This window comes from Carlito syrichta, unplaced genomic scaffold (genome assembly GCF_000164805.1).
Source record: "Carlito syrichta isolate Samal-C Ts95f unplaced genomic scaffold, Tarsius_syrichta-2.0.1 Scaffold182653, whole genome shotgun sequence".
Classification (NCBI taxonomy): domain Eukaryota; kingdom Metazoa; phylum Chordata; class Mammalia; order Primates; family Tarsiidae; genus Carlito; species Carlito syrichta.
The window spans coordinates 14,318-24,547 of NW_007126749.1; the positions used below are offsets into that span (position 1 = coordinate 14,318).

The following is a 10,230-nucleotide window of genomic DNA, read 5'->3' on the forward strand; positions in this document are numbered from 1 at the left end:
AGAGACCCAGAAATACCTGAATCCTGCTCTACCAATCATTCCCCACTCTGACAGTTCAAGGAGAAGCAACAGATGGAACTCCAAGTACCACTTTATTACCATCTGAGTCACACCCAGTAACCGGCATTATTGGACTCACTGGGAAAGAGGGAGCTGTAAAGCCATTTAAGCTAGCTTAGCTCCTCACTCTCAGTTCCACATTGGGATTGAAGATCTGTGGGTTCAGGTATACTGGGGAGTGAGGGACTCTGGTGATGGGATCCCAAGGGGGAATCCAATAAGATGCAAGAGGAGATGAGGACTAATCAGGGCCAGGCTGGAAGGAAGGGAGCATCATCCTGGAATGCAGACTTTGAAAGGAACACTGCTCCTCATAAAATAGGGGCCAATGAGCTTCTTGGGCTCTGACCAAGCAGATAAGTAATTTTTATTCTTTGCATGGGATCAGGAATGTAGAACCGATAGTGGTGAAGACCACATCATAGGAAAAGGATCATAATGTTTTCCTCTCCAGTGTGTGAGATTATCGTTGTCATTATCATCATCTGCTGCAACATACTGAGAATGAGATATTGTTTTAATCCAGGCACCTTGATAGATTCTTCTGAGGTGGAAGTTGTTACAATGAACAGAACTTTTAATAAAACTCAAAAAGGCCCGACAGTTCTCTTTGGGGTAGAGTTTGAAGTGAATGTGAATGATACTAAGCAGAGCAACAAAAAGGGCTGTCATAGCATCTGAGTGTGTGGAGTTCCAGAGGAGAAAGGAGACCCTCTCCTGGCTAGGGACACTGGGGAGGCTTCATGAAGAACATGGAATTTGATCTGAGACTTGAAGGACAAGTAGGATTTTACAGACAGAAATTGGCAAGATGGACCACCTGAAGAGCACGAGTGGGACCGAAAAAGCAAGGACCAATAGATTGGTGAATTTCAGAGTGACTGGAACAGAATCAAATGGCTAGAAACTGGAGGACCCCAGACTAGAAGCCACACTCCTGCAGCCAAGGACATTCCCCTGTTGGATAGAAAACCACATATCACTCCTCCTACCATAAACTCATTTTTATGAGCCCTTTGTACATTGCTCCTTCCTCCAAGTCAACACATTCATAAGGACTCTATGGCCCATTCCCTTCGTGTTCTTCACACCCAGAGAACCAGTGCCAGCTCTGGTCTCCCTTCTTTCCTTATGTGGGTGGCAGACCTAGCTTGTCTAGGAAAAAGACAACACATAGTGGCAGAGCATGGGGTTTGCAGATAAATTTGCATCTTTTGGATGTGGTCCTGTGTCTTTAGGGGAGAGTTTTTTCCAGTGTTAGTATTCTGGGATTATCCTGCTCAGAGTGTCAGACTTTAAACTAGTATTGGAGCAATGAGGGATATTTTTCCAGTCTTGGAGACAATCTAGGACAAAAAGGTCTGTGTTCCCCTGCTCTGTCTGTGGATCCTGTTCCTGGGTTCATTCCCTTCCCAGCACACAGGCCCTGAGGGGGAGCTCAGCTGTGACACAGCCCATGGGATAAAGCCTTCAGGCTGAACAGTTTCCTAAGCGCCTCCTTCATGTCCTTGTTCCACAGGCAGTAGATGAAAGGATTCAGCATGGGAGTCACCACCATGTACAGCACGGAGGCCAGTGAATCCTTGTCCGTGGAGTGGGAAGATGAGGGACTCAGGTAGACCCTCATGATGGTCTCATAGAAGAGGATGACCACAGTCAGGTGGGAGTCACAGGTGGAAAAGGCCTTTTGTTTGCCCGGGCAGATGGGACCCTGAGCACAGCAGACACAATGCGTGTGTAGGAGACAAGGATGCCGAGGAAGGGAAGGAGGACGATCAGGCCCCCCACCAGCAGAATCATGAGCTGGTTGAGTTGCACGTTGGAACAGGAGAGCTGGAGCAGGGGAATGAGGTCACAGAAGAAGTAAGGGATGGCATTGCTGGCACAGAAGTCCAGCCGGGCCATGAAGAGGGTGTGCAGCAGGGAGTGGAGGCTGGCAATGACCCAGAAGCTGCTCAGCATCAGGGCATAGACACACAGGCTCATCTTGGAGGAGTAGTGCAGAGGGTGGCAAATGGCCACATCACTCTCAGGAGGAAGTTGTCCATGTTGGCAAGCAAGATGCAGAAGTAGATCTGGCCCAGACAGGATCCATAGGAGATGGACTGAGTCTGTGTCTGGATGTTCACAAGCATCTTGGGGACCGTGGCAGAGATGAAGCAGAAATCCACCAGGGAGAGGTTGCTGAGGAATAAGTACATGGGTGTGTGGAGATGGGAGGCCGAGTCAATGGCCAGGATGATGCACAGGTTCCCCATGGCTCCCACCAGGTACATGGCAAGGAAGAGCCCGAAGATCAGCTCTTCCCTCTCTGGCTGGTCGGAGAGCCCGAGAAGGATGAACTCAGAAATGCTCGTGTGGTTTCCAGGATCCATGGGCAGTGGGTTCTCTGGGAGAGCAAGACAGTCACAGAGTAGCAAGCAGTAGGTTCCTGTTGCAAACTCCCTTCATCCTGCAGTCATTCAATTCAGATCTGGTCATAGCTCTGTGTTCATTTGAGACAAACCTCAAAGAAGACTCTTAGCCTATCAAAGGAAAAGCCTCAACTCAGGAGTCATATGGTCTCAAGAGGTTCTAACATCAGAGTTTCAACTACACCACCACTAGCATTCTGATTATTCTGAGTCCACCAAACCCCACTGACCATCCCTCTGTGGAGAATCCTGACGGCATATGGCCACATATTCAAAACGGTGGGAGCAACAGGTGCTTACATTGTTTTAGCTCCCAAATTCCCATCACACTCTTTTTGATATAATAACTGATAGTGTTGAGAAGTAAAAAGTTATACAAATGTAGTTTTCTTCTACTCTCTGTAGAAGGCCACCTGAAGCTTGTTTCTATATGAAATTCAGGAAGCAAAACAACGAATGTGTAGACCCAGAGGGCATGGTGTGTGCACACCCTCCTTCAACACCCACTTACGACCCCTCCAGTGTTTCATCTCCCTTGGACTCTGAACCATGTAAAGCCTGGTCTCGTTGGGCTGCAGCTGCTTCTGATTCCCAAGTCCGGGTGCCTTAGTCCTGGGGGTGATGCTTGGTTGGATTAGTCAAGGCAAGCCTGAACAGAGGAGCCTGAAGACTGGGACAGTGCAGCCAATCTTTCTGTCTGGGCATATCCAAGAAGGTGATGGGAGAAAGTGGGAGTTGCCTCTTCTCTTCTGGAAGGTGATAGGGAAAAGTGGGAGTTGCCCCTGCAGATACCATAGAGGAACCATGGGTGTGACATTATCCAAGGTCACGGAGACCACAGCAAGGCCACAAGGGTACCCCATAAATGGAAGTTAATAGTTCAGAGACAACTGAGTTAAAGTTTTATTAGACATAAAGTGAAGTATTTTTCATTGGTTCAAAATAAAGAGCTAGAGTTAGAGTCCTATGAGAAAGTGAAATTGTCAATAGGAAGGGAAGAGGATAGGCTAAGGGTTGTGTGCTAATTGGGGATGGGAACACAGAAGATGGGAATAAGCGATGGGTAGGGTTCTGGCCACTTGGGAATTGGACACGAGGTGAAATGAGGAAACAGTCTTTGGAGGCTGACTTTGCCCCACCACCATTTTGCTGAGGTAGGGCCTGCTTGAAGGAAAGGAACTTACCAATGCAGTAAGACAGGGTAAGTGGATATGCAGAGCTCAGCCCCCAGGAGGGCCCAGGTAGATTCTTGGTCTCTGTTGAGAGATGTTCCTTCTAGTGGAAGATAAACAACTATGTTAAATTAGATTTTTACTAATTTGATTTTTTTAGGGATGAATTCATTGAATCTTTAAGTAGGAATTTGGTGTAAAAGACGGTCATAAAGTATATAGCCTAAGAGGGAAGAAAATGTTTGTTGGAAAGGACAAATGAATGGTAATATATAATATACTTGACATGGCTGAAACCTTCAACTGATCTATGCTGAGTCAAGAGTTTTTATTGGGTGTTGTGAGAGAAAAGAGAACAATGCAGAATATTGTCCTCATTTCCAATGGTTCATAGTCAGATGAGATCTTCTCATGAGAAACAGCCCTGAGACTAGGGAGCTGATGTGTATCGAACACCTGTTGCATGTCGTATACAGGGCTAGGCACATGCTGTGTTTAATTTGATCCTCACAACAGCCTGGAGGAGGTGGGCATAATTATTTTTCTTTTATAGATCGGTAAACAGAGACTAAAGCACTTAAATAATTTGCCCAAGTGCACAAGGATTTGATTCTGGGTCAGTCGGATTTCAAAGCAATGCTGTTTAAAATACATGACTTTGATTTTCTCCAAAAGACCCAGAAACAAGTGCTACTTGGAAAACTTAAGCTTGGGGCATCTGTGTAAACATATCCAGGTGTCCTGGAGTGAGCATGGTTGGGCCTGGAGCAGGTAGATGGGCAGAACTTGGTTTGTGATAGAGAACCTGAGGTGGGAAGGAAATGTCTGTTGGTGTACCTATGGTCTTGACTCTAGGGTTGGCAAATGCCTGTGAGCAAGGGTGGTGATGGGTGCAGTGGCAAATGTTCTGTCTCTTCCTTGACTAATATTCCTCGAAATGAACTGGGATTTGGCTCTCTTCCTTCCAATCCTCCATCTCTTTCCCACAGATATTGAAGAAGAAAATCCTCTTGTTATTATTTTCCAGTTATTAGGAAAATAATCTTACCAAGAAAAAAAGATTAGATAGTCTCACACTGTCTCACAGCAGAAAGGAGTTTTCCCCTACCTTCTGGATCATGACTGTCACAGACATTTCCCAGTTTTGAAAAACCTTTCCCTGACCCACATTCTCCTCTGTTTGTTGGCCCACTTCTCTCCTTCAGTTGTTAACAAAACTCTTCAAATGTAGGCATACCTACCCTGAAGTACCTCTCATCCCAATCTCTCACAAGCCCCCACTTCTTGCTTCCCCACCAATCCATGAGACTCCTGTCCAAGGTTGTCCTTGCTACACCTGACTATAGGTTATTAGACTCCATCTCACTAAAGCCAATAAGCAGGTGGCCATGACAGGCCACTCCCTCCTTTGCTAGGTTTCAAGGCACTACTTTTGTACTACCTCTCCTCCCTGATTAGCAACTCCTCTTAGTGTCCTTTATTGGTTCCACCACAGACCTCTGACTTCAGGTTGTTTGGAAGTTCCAGGGACTCCTCAGGCCTCATCTCTCTTCTATTCACTCATTCATTCCCGAGTGGTCCCATTAATCACACATTTTTAAATGCCATTCAAATGCTGAATACATTCCAATTTTTAAAGAATTCCAATTCCAGTTTGGGATTTTTTTTTTCTTTCGCCTCGCATGTTTTTGTATCCACCATTCTATTTCCCGTCTTCATTTGAATGGGCCTCTCAGATTTCACTTATCCAGCACTGTGTTGTTGATCGCCACCCATTAACCTGCCATTCCTCTGTACAGCCAAAACCTTGACATCCCCCTGACTCTTTTCTCCCTTACTCTCGTGTTCAATATGTTGACAAATCTTATCATCTCTATCTTTGAAATTAATCCAAAATGAGACCGCTTTCTCCTTGTATTCACTGCTACCTCCATGGCCCACACAACCATTATTTCCATCCAGATTGCTGCAATGGCCCCTTTACTGGGTTCTCAATTTCTGTCCTTGCACTATCCCCAACAGTCTGTTTCTGCTTCGCAACCAGAGTGAACATTAAGAACCGGAAGTCAGATTAAGTGACTTCTCTGTTCCACATTCAATGGCTTCCCAAGTCACTTTGAACAAAACCCAAAGACTTTAACAAATCTATAGGGCCTTGTATAGCCCAGAGCTCCACTCTTGCCCTGATTCCTCCTTCTACAGTCCTCTAGCTTTCTTTCTCTCTCTCTCTCTCTCTCTCTCTCTCTCTCTCTCTCTTTCTTTCTTTCCTCTTCTAGTTCTCCAGCTCATGAGAACGTGAACTCTGTCTGTTTGAACATGTATGACCATACTTCTGGTTTTTAGAGCTGTATCTGAACTATGGAAGATGCTCAATGTTTTTTGCCTTTGTGAATGAATAGGGAACTATTCTTAATGTTCCCTTTACTAGCTTTATGATTTGAAATTGGGTGAGACTTCAAAGGCAGTTATCCTTAATCTGACATCAGTCTAGTATCTCCCAAATACCCATGATATTTGCTTATCAACTGTACTATTATGTCCTTAGTACTTGTCTTTAATCTACTCACTTTGCTAATGGAGATCTATTTATTTTAAAAGTAAGTTTGTAGCATTGTGATAAATAAACAAACTGTATTTTTTAAATTTACCTAGATATAATTACTTGCAGAAAATTCAGATTCTAAATCCTGCTTTTTCTTGGTAACAAAAAGATAATGTAATATAACAGAGAGGAGTTAGGGAAATGTGAAAACCCATTTGAGTATTTCTATGAGAGGTATAAGGGTCAAGAAAGAACTCACAGGGAATGATTTCACCCCAAGTGATCTGATGCTATTCATCTCCATGTCTGTAAACCACCTCATGCCAGTTCCCAGGCTCCATACAGCCTTCACATCATGGGAAGCTCTGGAATATCCCATATGCACTAGGACACAGACTCCTATTCCCCCAGGTCTGATTTCTGTTCCTGACCCCTAGGCAGTCAGCTCACGGAGTGACCTTGTTTCTTGCTTCCACAGCGGTTCTGAGTCTCTCTCTGGTGACCACCACAGCTCAGAGGATTGTGTCATCTTGAACACTAAACCTAGTTTATGAAAACCCAGAGGGTGGAGAAAAGTTCTAATCTTTTACTTTGAAATCGCAATGTTTATTTTTTCCAATGACTGAGCCATAATGAACTCTGCTTAAATCATTTAAAAGTGGAAACAAATAAAAAATCAAAGATGCTGGGAAAATATAGATAACACAAAACCCCACATTTTTTACATATAAATGCAAATGCTACAAATAAAATGTTTGCAATCAAAGAAAAAAATGGAAGAATGAACTGTTAAACTCAAAGATATCTTTTAACCTAGTATATCTCAAAGAAAATATGAAAATAATGTAATTAGTTCCTGATAAAGCATCCAGGTGAATGTATCATCACCTTATAGACTAAAACTCTGGAAACAGGAGTATTTTTTTCTCCTAAACAACTCCCATAGAAAAAGAAAAATAATTAGAGTAAATAGAAATCTGAGCCAGGCTCGGTGGCTCAGCCTGTAATCCCAGTGATTTGGGAGGCTGAGGTGAGTGGATTGCCTGAGCCCACGGGTTCGAGACCTGCCTGGGCAACTTGGCAAGACCTCATCTCTACAATAAATCAAAAATTAGCTGAGCGTGGTAGCACACGCCTGTAATTTCAGCTACTTGGAAGGCTGAGTCAGAAGGATTGCTGGAGCCCAGCAGGTCAAGGCTGCAGTAGACGGAAGCGATCACTGCACTCCAGTCTGGGTGACAGAGTGAGACTCCAACTCAAAAAAAAAAAAAACTAGAAATCTGATCATTAATTCTTTGAAAAAGATGATTGACATTATCAATTTTGATAAACAAATAAAAAGGGAAATTTAGTTAAGCCGGGATGTGGAAAATAAAATTAATAACCAGTTGAAATTTTTCATATTTAAGTTGAATATTATCTTGAATTATAGCGTAATATGACTTATGAATTAAAAATAAGTGATTACTTACAAATATGTTAAATATTTCCACAGAACCAAAAAGAAATCAAGAACATGCATATAATGTTAATAGACAAAGATATAAAAAGTTATTAATTTTTTAAATGGCATCAGACTCCGATGAAGAAAATTTTCTAACTTCTAAGAACAAATATTCGTTTGATAATTAAAAATTTAAAAATATAAAAAAGATTGCATTTTAATAATATCCAAAGTGAATACAATAATACTGTCTGATTAAAGTTTTTGTTGTGAGAATTAAATGGGAAATTGCATCCACATTCTTACAATAGTGTTTTGCATGTAGTAACCAGTGTCAGCATTATTATTATTATTATTATTACTATTATTATTATTTTTCAACACATTTTTAGAGGCAAATAACATTTAATCCTATACTAAAGACAATGAAAATATCTTAAGCCAATTTTTATACACATAAATTCAAATACTACAAATAAAAATATTTGCAATCAAAGAAAAAATTGGAAGAATTGGCTGCTAAACTCAAATAAACCTTTTAACCTAGTATATCTCAAAGAAAATATGAAAATAATGTAATTAGTTCCTGATAAGACATCCAGATGAATATATCATCACCTTATAAACTCTGTAAACACTAGGAGTATTTTTTCTTAATATAATAAACTGTACATTTAAAACAAGAGTCAATATCATGTTTATTGAATAGCTTTTAACTCCCCCCCTTCAAAAAAAGCAGAACAAGACAGGAATGTTTTTGTTATCATTTCATATTTAACATTTTCCTGGAAATGCTAGTGATGGTGTCTGAAAAGATAGAAAGAAAGCATAATGTTTTACAAAAGATTTGTCATATAACTAACCTTTAAAAAAAAATTGTTAAAAATAAAGATAGTTTAGCAAATTTGTGGTATATAACACAAATATCAGTTATTGCTAACAGATAAGCCAATGCTAAATAGTCATTTATAAAAGCACTGAAAAAGATTATTTCATCTCTATTAATGATGAAATTGAATATCTGAACTTAAACTCAACTTGAAAAATGAAGACCGGGTGGCTCAGTCTGTAATCCCAGCACTTTGAAAGCCAAGGTGAGTGGATCGCCTCAGTGGGTTCAAGACCAGCCCAGGCAACTTGGCAAGACCTTGTCTCTACAATAAATTAAAAAATTAGCCGGGCATAGTAGTTCCAGCTACTTGGAAGGCTGAGGCAGAAGGATCGCCAGAGCCCAGCAGGTCGACGCTGGGGTGGCCATGAGTATGCCACTGCACTCCAGCCTGGGCGACAGAGTGAGACTTCAATTCAAAAATAAAGAAAAGAAAAAATGAAATAGTTGATAACAGACAAATACGATGGATAAAGTTAAGGAATAAATAAAATAGAAATAGAGTCTAACTAAAATTTTTAAAGATATTCCTATGATCATGCTTTCCAAGAAAGTGTATAGATGTTATTATTAACAATAAATTATAAATGTACACTATAGACAATGCACTGTACTAAGTACAATATTAGATCTTTAATGCTACCCCCAATCTATAAGTAATTACTCATCCATTACAGAGGATTACAGATACTAAGTAAATATATATAAATGTAGGAATTTCATATTTGGGACCACATAGGAGCAAATAAATAAAGAAAGAAAGAAAATCGTTGGTTCAAAGATATTTGTCAAAAGATTATTCTTAAATTTTTTTTTAAAAATTTGAAACAACCAAATGTTCAAAATAATAGAAGAGCTTTGCAAATTATTTTGTATCATTGCAATGGAACTCTATCCAGAGAGCAAAAATGAAAGAATGCATCAGTTTCTGGATATTTGTCTACGATATACCTTTTTAAAGCAAGACACAAGATACCCTGTACTCTCAGATAACATCTGGGCGAGAATGTTTATATAGAAGCCAATAAAGATAAGATGTTAATCTGGAGGATAATGCAAAGAGTTTGAGATTTCATTTTCATTTGTTTTGTTGTTGTTTTATCCCTTGCAAAGTGGCTTACATTCACCACAATCTGAACAGTGAGGCCATTGTAGTCAATCACCTGCTCTACTTCTGTGTCTGTCTTAGCTCCATTACACATTTCTGGTGTCTCTGCCCAGATTAAACATTAGAAGGGGCTGGAATTGCAGGATAACAGAATTGCTGGAGAAGCCTCCATTGTAGGCAAAAAGGACAGGGGCTGAGAGAGGTTGTCCAGGAATTGAATCCTGTGTGATGCAGGAGGTTGGTACACTGCTAAAATGACTTGTTTTTCAAGGTCCCTACAGGTCTCAGGTCCCTACAGGTCTCAAGGTCTGCTTGTCTTTGAGAAGTGGAGGAGGAAGAGAAGATGTCTTTAGGCTAAGACATTTAGGGGCCTTAGGGGCAGAGTGTCTCTTCCAACTCCCACTTTGGCACGGACCTGTCCAGTTGGTCTGATTTCTGCCAAACTCACCTGAGGCCTCTGCCTCCTCCTGAGTTGCTCCACCTTTCTAAAAAGGGCAGAAGGCTCACAAGCAGCCTAGGCCCAGGGAAAACGAGATGAGAAGCAAGTGGGTGAAAGGCAGGGTGAGGGAGATAGCTGCAGAGAGCAGAGCCCCATTTCCTG

The 10,230-nt window shown here is 41.3% G+C and overlaps 1 pseudogene; it reads right to left on the reverse strand.

The window, feature by feature from the left end:
- Positions 1-1,498: 1,498 nt before the first annotated feature.
- On the reverse strand, positions 1,499-2,435 carry LOC103252932 (annotated as a pseudogene).
- Positions 2,436-10,230: the final 7,795 nt, after the last annotated feature.